Raw genomic sequence first — 13,392 nt, forward strand, 5'->3', positions numbered from 1 at the left:
GTGTATGTGTATAGGCCCTCACACACAAAATGACATAACTGCATATGCATAGCATAAGACCGTCTCGACCAATGAACATCTAGCATAAAGGTGCCATATTGATTTACATAGCATGTTCATTGGTCGAGACGGTCTTATGCTATGCATATGCAGTTATGTCATTTTGTGTGTGATGGCCTTATAGCCGAGAGCACAAGCTTTTACATAAAGCATAACGCATAAGCATAAGGAAATTGATTGGTCTATATATAAGCATAAGCAAATGCATAAGGAAATGGACCAATCAATTTCCTTATGCTTATGCGTTATGCTTTATGCAAAAGTCTGTGCTCCGGCCATATTCTGTACGTGCGTATGCACATGTGATACCCGGCGTGGTGATACAAATTGATAATATTGTAAAAATTTTTGAAAGATGCCGAGCAGTTGTTGAGCAGTTGTTGAGCGGCCATTTTGTTGTAGGGTGTCATGGCCGAAACCGGAAATCCTGCCAGCCTCAGTTTTTCCATACGTCAAAGCCTAAAGTTATAAGGCGGGAGCACAGACTTTTGCATAAAGCATAACGCATAAGCATAAGGAAATTGATTGGTCCGTTTCCTTATGCATTTGCTTATGCTTATATATAGACCAATCAATTTCCTTATGCTTATGCGTTATGCTTTATGTAAAAGTCTGTGCTCCGGCCTATAGCGTTTTTCACCGAGCCGCACTGAGTGCGCACCGAAAACTTGTTCAGTAGCAGCAGCACTGTACGAGGTTGCCGCACGGACCTAAAGGACGGAGTGTTACTTGAAAAAGGTGAAGCACGTGTTCAGCCATATTTATATGGGCCACTGGTACTGCCATCTCTTAGTATTTCACAATACTTTGCTTGAATAATACATAATAGAATGATAATTAAATAAATCTAAAAAAATATTTAATCAAAAAATTAACAAAAATAAACAAAATTTAATAAAATATGAATTATAGATATTTATAACACATTTAATAAATATACATAAATAAGTATACAAAAATAAACATAATTTACTGTCCTGCAAATAATATTAATTTATTAAAATATTGTCTTTTGCTTACATTATTATCAGTTTGTTTTGCAATATAAAAGTACCGTGTTTTTACGTATTTTATTATAACACTTTTAATTAAATTAATTCTATGACATATTAAGAAGTTTTGATCATTTAAATGTGTTAATAATTCTTTAAATATATTTATCATATTTAAATTTGAAAGTACAATTTGTGTAATACAGTAAACGGAATATTTCGAATTTGAAGTTATATTATTTTCTTTTATGGTAAATCTGATAGCCTTTTCCGTTTCAAGGCATATTTTTATTACACTACTTGAAGGATATGTTAAACCACCACGATCATCAAATAGATAGCAGCACTAATGGCCCATATAAATATGGCTGAAGGTGGTTTAGAAGTCAAATCCCCCCCGCACCAGTGCTTCACTCCCCGCGTCCATAATATCCCATAATGCTCTGTCCTTCAAGTCCGTGGGTTGCCGAAAGTGCGAGTTTCTTGCACTCCCAGCTAAACAATAAACTACGGGTGTTTACGATAATTCAAGTTCGAGTTAGTTTCACTAGGACCGAAAAATGAGATAGACATAACCATCTAGAACCTTTATGATTTATGACAACTCGACGCTGTCTTGTATTGCTTGAGTTAAATTAATTGAATTTGTTGAGTTTATAGAGCAAATTTTATTGTAATAAAAAAATGTCAACTGCAAATCAGTCTATGAAAGAAACAAATAATGTTGGTATGTATGTGTGTGTGTGTGTTGGTATACCTCTTTAATAGATATAATTATATATATATGTATATAATTATATTTATTAAACTCAACAAATTCAATGAATTTAACTCAAGCAATACAAGACAGCGTCGAGTTGTCATGAATCATAAAGGTTCTAGATGGTTATATATATCTCATTTTTCGGTCCTAGTGAAACTAACTCGAACTTGAATTATCGTAAACACCCATTCTGTATACGAGTATATGTGAAGCGGAATATATGTAATATTTATAAAGTAAATCTGATTTAGTACACCTTGTATGTTCTTGAGGTTATGTAAAAAGATTATTGGTGATATTGATAGACTTATCATTCCAGAAGGTACTAATTTATATTCATGCTAATTACTTAGTTATAATTAATAATTCATTAAGTTAATATTCAAATATTAATTTTTTATATATTAGTAGATGATTATGAGCTCAGAAAAGTGTATAATGAATCCTGATTTAGTATTATTTATTATATAAAAACAATGGCAAAGGTGGAAGAAGCAAACATTTCAACAGCGGAAAATTAGAAAACATCACATATTAAAACTGTTTGCAATATGGAAACTGATAATATATGAAGAGAAAAAAACTTGTCGCAAAATGCTTACAAATCTTTTACATATGTGACAAAATGTACTCTTTTCACGCTGCATTACCTACACCACCACACACTTTAGTTGCGCTTCTTTCTTTAATTCAGCGTAACAACAATAGCGTAAAAAACATAAAAATAACTAGGTGGAAGCTAATATTCAAATGAGACGATGTGATTGGTCGGCGCAAGTTACGCTTACGCAAGTTACGCCGCATGTGACGGCACCCTTACACCGTGGTTAACTCTAATCAATGGTTAGAGAATTGCCAACATGAAGAATAAAATATTGTAATTAAAGGAAAAAATTTCTCTCATAAGCTTAATATTATATATATTATAATAATATAGTGTTAGTATTGCAAAATCTTTTTTTACAGTCAATTTCTATACACTTTTTATCAATATATTAAGATTTTAGGATTGACAACATATACCAGTTTCGAGTTTTAAGTTGGCTATTCTGAAAAGTTACTAGTCGGTTAAAGTTAACCATAAACATAGGAATAAGGAGACAGAGCATAAGATCTTATAGCGTTTTCGAATAAACGGGGTTTGAACGATCTAGGGTTGATCAATCACTATTTTACTATAAATGCAAGTCTTTCATTGGTGGAGAGGTTGCAATGACGTCATTAACCAATCTTGGGTCGTTCAAATCCTGTATAATCGAAAACGCTATTACTTTAGGCAAGAGGAGTGAAGCCAGTTCCGCGGTGCGGGGAATAGCAGTCACGTGATACTTTGGTGCCACATTGGCATTAGTTGTAGCATAAATGCGGCACCAAAGTACCATGTGATCGTAGTCCCCGCTCCCCGAAAGCGACTTCAATCCCCCGCGGCTTACACTCCGTCTCCTTATTCCTATGTCTATGAAGTTAACAGATGTTGGAAAAAGTGGCTTTCAGGGCCGTTTCTACCAACGTTGTTTAAGAAGTTAAATCCTAGTGACATTCGGTTATTTTAACTTAACCTGAACATTGATTTTTACCAATTATTTAAGAGGATGCTGAAGTCATATTGTTACCGACCGAAACTTCAATTTTCTAAAAAGGGTGGCGTTTTTTATTGCTTTAATAGAATTACAAATCCTTTGGTGTAAATAAAGTACATATGCTAATCTTTCGGCAGTTGGTCAAATTTAAACCAAAAAATAAAAAAAATTTTTGAAAATTTACCGACAATGTCACCTCAAAGAATTATATCTTTTATATCAAAATTATACTGCTTCAATCTGCAAAACAAGACCATGTGCCGAAGAAGAGCGTATGAAACAATAATGGAAAACCAAAAAAATAGAGCTTAGAGACTTATTTTCAAAACGCCACCCTTTTCCAGATTTATGTAAAGCATGTGTGCAATATAGAAAAAATAAGGTAAAAAAGAGCTATAAATTAGTTCCGAGATTTTGGGATAGAGGCGCTATACAGTTCTCAGTGCTATCTGTCATATACAGAATCTTTTAGGTTAGTTATGTGTGTTAGTTGTGCGTGTGTGTGTGTGTTTGTGTTATGTGCTACGAAACCCGGCTGAAAAAAATGGGTTGAAGGCACTCTGAAGGATAAAAAAGTGTATGTATTATACATAAATTTTGCAACATTTTTGCAAACATTTACATTATTTAGTTACATACATTCATATTTTAATTTCTGTAAAATACTTTTATTTATTTGCTTCATGTGTATATATTATGTATATTATATGCTCCATATTATATATATTCACATCAAAGTATCTATGGCCTAGTTTACATCGTTAAAACGTTAGTACGCGTATTAAGTTTGGTGCGCACCAATGCTTTAGTACGGGTGCGTTTACATCGGACGTACTAAGGGAAAAATATAATACGAATTTAATTCATATGGATTGCCTTCTAGTGGTAGTACTTGGAATTACAATTCGTTTAAGGTCATATTTTTGCTTTGTAAGTGATAAGTGGAGTGTATTATTTATTTGATATAAAACGAGAAATAATGAATAATAATAGTATGCAAAAGTATATGACCACATTTTATATATATTTATATATTTTATATATATTTTATATATATATTTATATATTTTATATAAATATATATAAAATGTGGTTATATACTTTTGCATACTATTATTATTCATTATTTCTCGTTTTATATCAAATAAATAATACACTCCACTTATCACTTACAAAGCAAGAATATTTTATTTTATATATTTTATATAATATCAATATGTTTGTATTTTTTTCCATCCATTAATAAAATAATCTGCTTCTATGTGCACAATTCTAAAAATGTTCGCGTTTTTTCTTCTCCCCAATTTACTCCCTTTTTACAGGACATTTTAATATATATTTATATTTTATAATATATATTTAAAAAATATATATATAACAGTTTAAGAAAAACCAAAAGTTAATACCGTATGTAAAAGTCAATATCGGTTTTGTTAGGTTATGCTCAATGCTAGATTCCCTCCAAAATGCGTTTCGTGCGTTTACATCGTCATTTGTATCATTTGATATGCGTATCAGCTTAGTACGATACTCCTACTTTGATACGCTCGTATCAAGTTGATCCGGCAGCGTTTACATCGTGCGTATTAAATATTTAGTTCGAATTTGGTACGAATATAGTACTTGATACGCGTATCAAGTGCACGATGTAAACTAGGTCTATGTAAAAAGTTAATATCATTTTGTATATTGTATATATTTTTATAATAAATGTATATGTCATATAACTTATTTATAAAGCATGAAATATAAAGGTATTTTTAGTTTCTTGTATGTATTATTTGTAAAAAAATCTTCATAAAACAAAAACATTAATTTTTTGACTTGCAATAATCTGTTTCAATATATACTTCTTTTAAATACTTACAATTAGTCTTATTTTATGCGTTTACCTTGGTATCTAAAATACGCATCAAAATATAAAATTAATTTCTAATTCAGTAAAAAAGAAAACATTGTAGTCTTACACCATAGAAGAATGGTAAAATATCATGTATATGCAATAACAAATAAATCACTTTTCCACTGACATTATGCACAACTTTGCAGAAATAAAATTATTCTCTGATTTTTGAATGTGTAGTGCAGTTTAAAACACACAGTCGAAATATGTCTATATTTTAAAAATAATAGTTTTGATTTTTCATAAATCACAGTGGTTTTATAAAATGTTCAATTTTAACAGTTTTTATTGGACTGTACTTTAGACAATATTATATTTTGCCATTTCTCTGTGTTGTAAGACAAGAATGTTTCTTTTCTACTGTAATAGAAATACATTTTCGATTTTGATACGTATTTTAAATACCAAGTTAATCACGTAAAATAAAGCTAATTGTAAGTATTTAAAAAAAGCATATATTGAAACAGATTATTGCAAGTCGCAAAATTAATGTTGTTTCTTTTATCAAGATTTTTTTACAAATGATAGGCACAAGAAATTAAAAATATCTTTATATTTCATGCTTTAGAAATAAAAAATATGGCATATATCATATACATTTATTGTAAAAAGAGTATACAAAATAATGTCATTTTAAAAAGATATTTTGATATAAATATAGATAATATAGCACATAATATACATTATATATATAAAGCATATGACGTAATAAAAATATCTTACAATAAAGAATAAGACAAGCCAGAGGCGGTTTTCTCGTGGACTGGCAATATAGAATAAGACAAGCCAGAGGCGGTTTTCTCGTGGACTGGCAATATAGAATAAGACAAGCCAGAGGCGGTTTTCTCGTGGACTGGCAATATAGAATAAGACAAGCCAGAGGCGGTTTTCTCGTGGACTGGCAATACAGAATAAGACAAGCCAGAGGCGGTTTTCTCGTGGATTGGCAGTTTAGAATTACAAAAGCTAGAGACGATCTAACGTCAGCTAACAATTTTTAATAAATATAGTCAGAGGCGATCTAACGTCAGCTAACAGTTTAGAAAAAAGAGAGCTAAAGACGATTTATTCGTGAACTGGCAGATTTTAAGAAATATTGTCAGAGGCAATCTAACGTCAGCTAACAATTTTTAATAAATATTGTCAGAGGCGATCTAATGTCAGCTGACAGTTTAGAAAAAAGAGAGCTAAAGACGATTTATTTGTAAACTGGCAGATTTTAAGAAATACGTATTTTTTTTAGTTAATAATTTACTACGTGTAGTCTGTTTATGTTTTATCGGATAATTTATAAGGTCATTTAATCTTTTTTCTCGTAATTAAAATTCTATTGTATGGCTGTATGATGTACATACGAGACGAAATAGACTTATACGAGGTGTCTAATAAATATAAATTAGATATGATAAAATATTTGATTTGAAAAATTTATGTATAATATTATATATCTAATTGGAAAAATATGTTATATGCTTTCCCTATTTTTATTTTTACGTAATTAATACAAAATAAATAAATAAGTTAATTAATTATTCAATACATACATATACATATTGAATATAGTTATTTTTATTTTGTATTTTATGTAACTAAAATTATATATACTCTCATTATTTCAGTCATTATCACATAAAATACAAAATAAAGATAACTATTTATTCAATATATGTGTATATATATATATATATTAATTGATTAATTAGTTATTTTGTATTTATTACATAAGGATAAAAATAAGAAAAGTATATATGACATTTTTCTTCAGTGATATATATAGTATTATATGTATATTTTTCATTTATTATTTTGTCATATTTAGTTCATATTTATTTGACACCTTGTATACGCCTATGTCTTCTCGGACATTATATTGTAACCTTGCAACGAAATTTCAGTCGAGAAAACAAGCACAAGCATCGTTTGTTTACAAACTTCCGATGACACACGTACACAGACCACACGTCAGTGTAGTGAGTTACCACTACAAACAAATGCGTACACACGGACCTACGCGGCGTAGGCTATGCGATAATGTCATTTCATTTTTAGTACCATCGAAATGATGGCGCTTTTGCGTCGGAGTTCGGCTGCCACTCCAGCATCTTCTTAAGACTTTTAATTTTTGGCTCCAGTCATATTGAATTAAAAAAGAAAAATTGTGCCAAACGTTTCTCCTTGCACTGTACAAAATTAATTTCAAAAGAATGATTAATTTAATTTAAATTTTTTCGCACGCTACCACTTGCGTATATTATTGAACACGAATATTGGCATACGAAAAAAAACTAATTTATTTCGACGTATACTATTAAAAAATTAGCATAATTTCTCGCTTCTGACATGAGTCATAAATCAACGTGTCTGAAATAAAAATGGAACCCACAGATAAAAAGAAATAGAATTGTTTAATAAATATCCCAAGTAGCAAAATGACGTCATAGGGCGGTATTCATAGTCCGTTCTTATATTCAAAATCGTCTTAAGGGGGGAGCCTCGTATGAATCGCTAAAACAAAGGTGATTTTTAGGAATTTTTTTTTAAGAAACAATGCAACGGATTTTTTTAAAACTTTAGTGTTTTATAACATATATTAAAAAGTAAACAAAAATTTTTTTTGTTTAAAAATAATTGATTATAGAGCCACTATAAACAAATGTTGACGCAGCCTCATCACTGGAGTTGTGAATTGGCGGGAATTGTAGCGTCTTTTGCACTTGTTTAAAACCAAAAAAAAAAAAAAGTTTTTTTTTTCTATGAAATTATCTAGTCGATGAACCTAAAAAATAAGTAAGAAGTTGAAAATTGAAAAAATGGCAACACTTTAAAAAAAAATTGCGATTTTGACCCACAAAATGTCACCTTATTTATACAATAAAAATTGTTTAAATTAATTATTTTACTAATTTTATAGGTTCATCGACAATTTATATTATTAAACTACATGTATACACAGGGACAACTTGATTGATCGAATAGTTTTTGAGTAATCTTTCCCGCCAATTGCCAAAAACTGGTTTCGAGAAAAACGCGTTTAAAGTTTTCGGTATTGAAAAGTAAAAAAGAAAAGTGTAACAACAAGTTTAAAACTGAGGCTCCGATTTCCTGCTTCTTCGAATTTCACACTTTGCTTGCACTCTCCAAATTGCACTCTCAAATAAGTACTTCCGAAAACGCGCCAAAAACAGTTACAAATTCTATAATCTTATATCTTATGGTACCGTTGACCAAGCGCCCCGCCGCGCGCTTGTATATCTGCGCGCAAGAAATAGGCTGTGGACTTCTTAAAACTTCGAATTTTGTTTTGTAACTTTGGGAATATATTTTCTACATGGATTGCTATTGATTAAAGCAAAAAAAAATTTTTCAATTTTTTTAACCGGTTACACGAGGTCCCCCCTTAAGCACGGACTTATATTCGCTCTCTTCGTCACACATAGATTGTGTCTGACGAAGAGAGCGAATATAAGTTCGTGTTTAAGACGATCTTGAATATAAGAACGGACTATGGGCGGTATTCATAGTCCGTTCTTATATTCAAGATCGTCTTAAGCACGAACTTATATTCGCTCTCTTTGTCAGACACAATCTATGTGTGACGAAGAGAGCGAATATAAGTCCGTGCTTAAGACAACCTTAAATATAAGAACGGACTATGAATACCGGCCTATGAATATCGGCCATAATGACGGTAAATTTTGGTCGCAAAATGACCAATTAGACGTCCTAAGTTAGGTCTCATGAGACCCGAAAATGACGTCGATGGGCGGTATTCATAGTCCGTTCTTATATTCAAGATCGTCTTAAGCACGAACTTATATTCGCTCTCTTCGTCAGACACAATCTATGTGTGACGAAGAGAGCGAATATAAGTCCGTGCTTAAGACGATTTTAAATATAAGAACGGACTATGAATACCGCCCGATATGTCACATCCACAAGACGTCATTTTTTGACGTTTTATGGACGGCGAAAATAGGACCAATATATGACCAATTATATAATACTTAATTAACGAAACTTTGACATTAAACAATTATCAAGAAAATAATCTAAGACTTCGTTTTAAACATGCTCACATGCTTTAAATGCTGTTTCTTCTTCTTTTTTATTTAAAAAGATAAGAAGAAACGCTTAAAGCATGTAAGCGTTCAAAACGAATGCATAGCCTTAAACTACTTTCCTGATAATTTTTAATTTGTTGTAAAGGGTTTATATTTTTGTTAATAATACAGCATTTAGGTTTTCTTTGAACAGAGTTCATTTTAATATAAGATTTATACAAAAAAGATTCTTTCTTTCTTAAAATAATAACATTTCAATAAATAATTTAATAATTGTTCTAACAAAACAATATTTATTGTTAGATTATTCTCATCTTAGAATATTTATATAAAACAAACATAAATTATAATATAATTATAAAAACATGAGAAAATAAAAATTGTTTTAGTAGGTATGCGAGATACTAAGAAAAATTAAATGTTTGCAAAAAATTTGACCTACATTTTATATATATATATATATATATATATATATATATATATATATATATATATTTTTTGATTTACATTATAATTAAAGTATGTACATTTTTTCAAAATAATTTTATTCTCATAAAATAAAATGTTTTTTTAGAAAATATTGACTTAAAATTTAAGTCTATAATCAATTTATGTAATTATAGATTAATTATATATTTAATCAACGCAAACTTAAATTTGATTACATACACGCCAAACTGAATTTGTGTGAGTAATATTTTTTAATTAAGAAATAGTTACTAAATAATAAGTCAGAAAAGAAATGATGATAATGCAATAAATATTGTGCAATGTTTAATGAACTTGATGGATTAAAGGAAATAATACCCAAAAATTATTTTCATTAGGAAGAACTATACATTTTGCTATGATGTCCTCAAGCTGAACCATCACAAATTCATTAGACAAATGTTTTACACAAAATATATCTGTAAGCTTTGAATTATAGAGATATACATAATATGGATAATAAGACAAAAACTGTTTTCCATAAAAAAAAAGTGTATCATCGAATCTAACTAAAATGTTATGAATTTGTATTATTTTTTCCCCTTTTATATAACAATAGCAATCTGCATTACGACATTGCCAAACATAAAAGATTAAATTTTTATATTTTAATTTCTTAAACATTTTATATTTAAAAATATCATTAACAGGGAATGGCTCTGAATTATATTCATTAAAAGGCAAAGGAATATTATGATTTTCATGGTGCATGTTTTGATTGGAAATATCAATTTCTTTTAAACGTCTAAAAATCTGTTGTAAAGGTTTATTGGGAGATCTAACTAAATGTTTGAGACTATTCAAATAGTTTTCAAAAGGGAACGCTGAATAATTATCCAACGGTCCAAATTTTTCAACATCATTATTTAAATGACACAATATATGAACGTTATAAATGAGAAATTGAGGGCCATAAATGTTTTCACAGTGTTTTATAAACATAACTAAAAGCTCATTAGCTAACTGAGTGCCTAACTTAGTAATGTGTTTCTCAGAGCACAATAAAAAAATGCCACAATGAAATAAAAGAAAATTTTCTTTTAGAATGTCTTTCAATGCTAAAGGACCTAAATAAATCAGGAACATTCTCAATTCTGTAGCTTTCCAACGTGCAAGCTCAATCAAACTACGAGATTTTCTATTAAACTCAACAGGTATAAATTTTCTATAAGAAATTAATCTTTCAGATATAAGATTTACTAATCGACCAGGCAAGCGTATCTTTAAATTACCAGACATCCAAGTATTTAAAAGTTTTTTCATAACACCTAAACATACGGCGTGCATGTAATCAATTGGAAACTTTGTAACTAAACCAATTGGAAGTTTTGTAAGAGGAGAAACACCTGTATAGTGATCTTCATCAGTAAATAACTGAAAATCTAAATCTGTTCTTCTTGGAGCTAAAACACTTTTATAGATAACTCTATTTTGAACATACTCCCCAGTTTCTATACATTTATCACAAGATGAATAACCGCCATGTGACTTTGTACGTTTTATATAAGCTCTAGCTGGAGCATCGCAAATGAAGCTATGAACTTTCACAGTATATAATTTATTTTCAAATAAAAATCCTTCATGTAGCAACTGAAACAATTCATTTACAAAATCTTCTAAGAAAATATCAAGTGGCGAAGGCTTAGAATTACCACAGTACAAAGTAATGACAAAAGGATTTTCTTCAGGACAATTTTTTATCAAGCCTAAAATAGGCCATAATTGAGTATTTGCACTTTTAAAAAGGGGAAGTCCATCTATATTAAAACTAACGTCTATTTCATTATTTTGTAACTGTGATGTACATCGAGAAACAAATTGTTTCAATGGCTGTAATAAACCTATATAACATAATTCTCCTTTCTCTAACTGTCGACTCGGCATAGATAAAGTTGTCTTTAATAGAGTATGGCTATGTAATGGCAATTTCGAATGAAAAGGGACTAGAATTTTCAAAAGGTTATCAAGGGCAGCGTGAGTAATGTTATATTGCACAGCCCAATACCTTAATTAAAATAATAAATTTTCCTCGACATTATCTTGACATAAATACAAAGGCGTGGCTTCAATTAAAGATTTGTGTACTAAATTATTAAAGAGTGTGTTTTTATTATTAAAATCTCGACTCACACAGTCATAAGCTTCACTAACATTAGTTTGATCATTTGTTAAATTGTGATTGAAATTAACAGCAGAAATATTTATTGCATTATTATCATTTAAATAATTAGTAGTATCAGTATTATTAATGCCATGTTTATATTTCTTTTTAGAATTTACCTGTGTCTTTTGACTAACCTGTTTCTGCTGTCGCATCTCTTTCAAAGTATCTTGTGTATCTACAGCAATTCGTCGATATAATTGACGGGTACTTACAATATGTTTCTTTTTGTACTCAATTTTTCCAGCCATTTTTAATTAATTTTTTCTCCCTTTTATCACAAAAAAATCATTGTATTATTCTACCCTATTATTCCTGCTTGCTCGTCGCATTTGATTTTTCTCTCTATCAGGAGCATGCTTCAGCCATATTTTAATACTATCTTCTATCTCCTTGATGGTCACTCCAGGTGTACTACGTTTGATGGATTCTAAAAGAAATTAATAAATTATGCATAATTACAAAAACACTTACAAATAAAAAAATATCACGTTGACAAAAAAAAAAAAAAAAATATATATATATATATATATATATATATATATGTGTGTGTGTGTGTGTGTATATACGTATATATATGTATATATATGTATATAAAAGCATCACATCAATGAATATACTCACCCACAATTATAGTTTTTAAATATAAATCTGAAAAAGGTCGTTTATTTAATCGTTTTCCAAAGAAGCTAAATTTTGCTGCTAATGTATCTATAAAAAGATATTTCAGAATTCTTGATACTTTCAAAGAGACATTTTGTCCACCAATTGTAGATAGAGTAGCATCCTAACGTTATAAAATTATTGAAAAGCAAAGTCTTTGTGTGAAGACAATACTTCTTTATTTTGTAAAAGGGCTAAGATCTGTGAATTTTGCGCTTTAAGATGACTTAGAAGACGAATAACCTTCTCTTGGAAAACTGAAGCAATGTTTTAGGAAAAAATTTATAACTATTATTGGATCGTACAACATTAAAGAGATTTATACAAATTTAGTCAAAAATATATAAATTATTAAGTATCTTATGTTTTTTCTTTAGTTTTAATTTTTTTACATACATCAAAATGCAATACAAGACCAATTCTAACTGTGGATGTCAATATCAATTGTACGTTTTAATTTTGTAAATGTTCAAATATTTCAAACTTATATATTGCATATCTATTGTATAACTAATTCGCATTATTAAATGTAAAGAACATTAAATGTAAAGGAAAACTTTAGACCAACTAAACAGAAAATGTCATACCTGTTGACTCTGTTGAACTATCCGTAGGTGTGATGTGTAGTGCACCAGTCTTGCAAGTATGATATTCAGTAATTCTGTCTGTATGATCGGTAGTAAAGCTTGATGTATTACATGTGTTATGTCTTGAAATATT

The 13,392-nt window shown here is 29.6% G+C and overlaps 1 protein-coding gene across 1 annotated transcript in view; it reads left to right on the forward strand.

The window, feature by feature from the left end:
• Window positions 1–2,396: 2,396 nt before the first annotated feature.
• LOC136997942 (cytochrome P450 4C1-like) overlaps window positions 2,397–13,392 on the forward strand; it is a 33,898-nt gene continuing 22,902 nt past the window's right edge. The window contains exon 1 of the mRNA XM_067349438.1: window positions 2,397–3,972. The gene's annotated coding sequence lies outside the window, so the exon portion shown is untranslated. The remainder of the gene's footprint in view (window positions 3,973–13,392) is intronic.

Source organism: Linepithema humile, chromosome 2 (assembly GCF_040581485.1).
Source record: "Linepithema humile isolate Giens D197 chromosome 2, Lhum_UNIL_v1.0, whole genome shotgun sequence".
In the NCBI taxonomy this organism is placed as follows: domain Eukaryota; kingdom Metazoa; phylum Arthropoda; class Insecta; order Hymenoptera; family Formicidae; genus Linepithema; species Linepithema humile.